Source organism: Colias eurytheme, chromosome 21 (genome assembly GCF_061535395.1).
Source record: "Colias eurytheme isolate Ceu_HAF_F1 chromosome 21, ilColEury1 Martin Lab GWU primary, whole genome shotgun sequence".
Taxonomy (NCBI): Eukaryota; Metazoa; Arthropoda; class Insecta; order Lepidoptera; family Pieridae; genus Colias; species Colias eurytheme.
In genome coordinates, this window is record NC_143000.1 from 7,596,464 (window position 1) to 7,600,778 (window position 4,315).

The 4,315-nt window shown below is 32.7% G+C and overlaps 2 long non-coding RNA genes across 2 annotated transcripts; one reads left to right on the top strand and one right to left on the bottom strand.

Moving 5' to 3' along the window:
* Positions 1 to 230: 230 nt before the first annotated feature.
* On the top strand, positions 231 to 1,410 carry LOC149899286 (uncharacterized). The gene is made up of 2 exons (XR_016457997.1): positions 231 to 497; positions 583 to 1,410. It is a non-coding gene; the product is annotated as an uncharacterized LOC149899286 (long non-coding RNA).
* A 1,233-nt stretch (positions 1,411 to 2,643) lies between these two features.
* On the bottom strand, positions 2,644 to 3,643 carry LOC149899287 (uncharacterized). The gene is made up of 3 exons (XR_016457943.1): positions 3,542 to 3,643; positions 3,082 to 3,243; positions 2,644 to 2,762 (listed from the first exon to the last, which is right to left on the bottom strand). It is a non-coding gene; the product is annotated as an uncharacterized LOC149899287 (long non-coding RNA).
* Positions 3,644 to 4,315: the final 672 nt, after the last annotated feature.

A 4,315-nucleotide genomic window follows, 5' to 3' on the forward strand; every position in this document is an offset into this window, starting at 1 on the left:
AATCACTTGCTATGAAGCATATAACCGTGTTTCTTACTTAAAAACAAACAAGTAACTTATCTATTGGTACATAAGCATAGCTCGGCAATTAACAATGGAGCGAATACTATTTTTGACCGAGTAACTTGATAAAAATTAAACAAGGAATTGGCTGCGTAGCCTGCAAAGTCGGCCATTTCTATCAAATCATAGTCGAGTGACGAACGTGTCTGTTGAAGCGCCGCGCGCCGCCTCAGCACCTACAAGGCAGATTCAAATTTACATTAAAAACAATAATTTTTCATCATCATTTTGAATTTTAATCAAACTATTATAGAAGAGCAAGATGCAGAAGACAAACTATTATGGCTCAAAAACTCCTCTGAGCCATGGACAGCCGTAGAACTAAAGTGGCAAGAAACTACAGAGACGAGGCTAATTCCTGCAAAAGAGTTAACCTCCAATACCTCAATACAATGAATATGCTGCTCTTAAAAAAACCCAAAGGATATCTTCTGGTGAGTTAAGTTTTTTAGAATTTTTTGTCTACTTTAGTTTAATTACTTTTGTATACTTACTTACGTTTTTTTTATTTGTTTACAGCTAGAAAAAGATATGAAAAGCAAAGGACAATATACCGAAATCACTGAAAGCTTCCCCACAATCAAACCAAAAATAAATTTGAATTAAGTAAGTTACTTCTGATCAAGCATCATATTGTCATATACCTATTACTTTAATATGTAAATTACATAAGGTAGGTACGATATAGTTCCGATATGATATCTGCATATCTACACATCAAATTTGTAACGAGGTTCAACCAGAATATTTTATAATAGAAAACGAACAATATGTAAAGAGCTTATTGTACTTAAATTTTTTTTGGTGCAAAAAATGTTTAAGTTTTAGCATTTATGATCATTTTCCCGAAGACGAATGTGAATTATGTTTCAATGAGAATTAATTCAAATGTTTAAAAAAATGACGGATTTACTTGTCGAGTTGTAATAAAATTATTAGATCAAAAAGATAACTTATTCTCCTAGCTTATTCTATGGTTTTTGCCTAAACTTTTGACTTATCAAATACATTTATAAGTACAATTTAGGTAGATTAACTTGCTTACATTACCATAATGGTTGTTTGTTTTTATGTAAACAAACCTAAACCACTTTCATTAGAGAACAAACTCCAACATCGCGAAATAAAATCAGCTGTTCCGTAGATTTTGGCATAGTAGATAATTCCACTTTTGTATATTATGAAACAGCTGATATTTCTTTTACGATGTTGGATTTGGTCCTATACCTAATTAAAGTTGTTCAGGTTTAGTCTGAGTCATTCCTTAAAAGTTTGCTCATGATTTATATTTCACCCTCTTATTGTGAAAATTAAAACACAGAACTCCAGTATCGTTTCTTGACATTGTGAATTGTGTACTATTTTTAAAAGTAGTAGTATTTAAGTGTAAGTAATAGATATGTTACTTGAAATGATTGTATCATGTACTGAATAAAGCTAATTTCATTAATGTGCATAATTTTCTTTCAGTTTCTTCTAAGTTTTTGGTGTGTCGGCAAAATTAGTGTTGTTTTCCTACATGAACGTTTCATTGGCTTTTTTTCCGACATGCCAAAATTTTTCCCACTGCATTAATAATGGTACAAATGACAACATATCGAACTAGATAAATATTTTCAGTATGAGCTGACCTCACATTGTTTACAGGGTGTAACAGAAAGGGGGTACACATCTAAGCAGGGCGTGATGTACTGATGAAACTGAACAGTACATCACGCCCTGTTCGGATGTGTATATCCCCTTACACCTTGTATAGGTTTTACGAACATTCACAGGTCAGCTTATACTGAAAATATATAGCTTAATATGTGTCGTTTGAATTATTACTTGCAACCAAGTATTTTAGCTATGGTAACCTAATAAACCCGCCTAAGAATTCAAAGTAACTTGGCTAAATATACCAATCTTAATTGACTAGAAAGAACAGAGTATATTTAGTTATAGTTAACCAATGAACACGATTGACAGTACCCAGTAACTTGGCTACGTATACAAATTTTTAATTGAGTAGAAGTAACAAAGTAGATTGGCTGTCCCTACCCAATAAATATGATTAACATTATTGTGTTACTTAGCTAGTTTTACAAAGCAACATATTTGAAATCACTGAATTACTTTGCTAAAAACAACAGAGCACGTTGGGTATTGTTAACAGAGTAACACGATTGACTATAGTAAATAGGTTTGTTAAGTTTACTGAGTGAATAGGTTAAAAGCAACAAACCCTTAATACGTATTTTTTAACCACCTTAGTGGGCTTATATTACCAACATACGTTAACAAAGTTGACTTGTATAATTTTAGCAACAAACTTTGCAGGCTCCCTCCGAAGCAAGTTACTCGGTTGTAAATAGCAGCAACTTGATTATTTATAGCCGTTACGTTTTCTCAGTGTAATGCTACATGCATGCAAGGAATTTTATAGTTTAGATACTTGGAAAATGTTTTTGTTTACCAATATTTATTTATATTTCGTATCTTACTATAGGTAGGTACCGTACCTTTACCACAGCTTTAACCACATATAAAACGTTATTCATTTGTCCATAAATTAAAAAGAACGAAATAAATTCTTAAAATTTCAAATTATCAAGAAAACAGTGTGATGAAGCCAAATATTTTATATTTAATCTATTGATCCATTAGTTCACTTTGAATTGAACAACAATAATGAGATGAGCAAGGACGGCACCAAGGGTCTGAAACAATTTCAAAAGTTCATATTATTATTGATATATCATATATTATATTTTTCGGAACCATTTGTTGAGTATTGCAGTGATATTTAAATACAATCCGCAAGACGTGAGCTTTGCATATGAGTGAGTGACCACTAACCGTCAACAGTACAGCAAGAAACTGGTGACTTTTCTTAGACAGAAAAGAGTATAAACTGTTATAAGCCAAGCAAAGGATCCTCCGCGCTCTATCTATCTACGCCGTCATCTTATCTACACTATCTACGTACTCTCATATCGGCAAAGCTCAGAATAGGCCTCATGAAGTGTAGTAAATTACCTTAGCTAATAAAAACCGATTCATAGTGAAGACGCCGAGCGGAGAAAACGCCATCTCCATAGTGGATAACTCGTCGTAGAGCATTTCAAGTGGAACTGGAATGGAGTCGGTTACGTAGTCCGTTGTGGCGATACGACCCACTTGCAACTTAATAGCTTGCATCTGGAATTCAACATAAAATGTCTGTAAATGTATCATTGGACGCTCGTCCAGGCAGCAAGCACCATCACTCTCCCACAATGGAAATAATACTGATTTCAGACATCATGGTAACCACCCAGCAAGAAGCTTTATTAATAAACTGTTTATCTCGAGAATAATTTTATTAAAGACGGGACCTAAACCATAAGCTTCTTGCCTAAACCCAAGCCTAAACCTAATACTATGACGTGTAATGATGTTTCCCGAATCAATTTTAGTGCATAAATAAAAACTATTTGCTTGCTTATTTGAAACTTACCTCAAGATCTATACCTCGGAAAGGTTCTATAATTACTATAAGGACAAGAGTATAGTATGTCAAACTTGTGATATACAAAATATTCACAAAAAAATCTTCACGTTCAACTGTAATATTAAGTAAAAATTAGGTGTTGCTTAGAGTAGATATTTAAATAAATTGATGTATTTAAATAATTTGAATAGAACTGAAACTAGGTACTACACATAAATAGTGGCATTTGTTACTTTGCACACCAAAACCAAAAAAAGTCATAATAGTTGTTTTTAAATAATAGTTGTTTTTAAATTGAATCGTTTCAATTTCATATCTGGAAAACCAAAGTGTACTTAGGTAATATTGTATGCTGAATATTTGATGTATATTTTGATAATAAAAAGTTAAAAACCCTTAAAAAACTACGACAAAAAACGGCGCTGAAAAATTATTAAACAAGATTTTCAGAATACTGAACTGAACAAAGTTGTTAATGTAGTTGCAAGTAAATGGACACAGTAGACTCTACCAAGATGCCTTCGTTGTAAATTCACAATAATGTCATACAATACTAATCTGAAGTATGCAATATTCCACTATGTAGAGATCAATTTTCATGTTTGGAAAACCGCAGTCACACGTTGTCAAAGTGCTACGGTAGATAGGTTTATGTAACGTGTGACTACGCCTTTCCAAACATGAAAATTTATCTCTTATAGACTACAAGCCGGCATAGGAAAAAAATATGGGTCAATTGAACCACCAGGGGACATATCATATATCTAAAATTTACCGAGT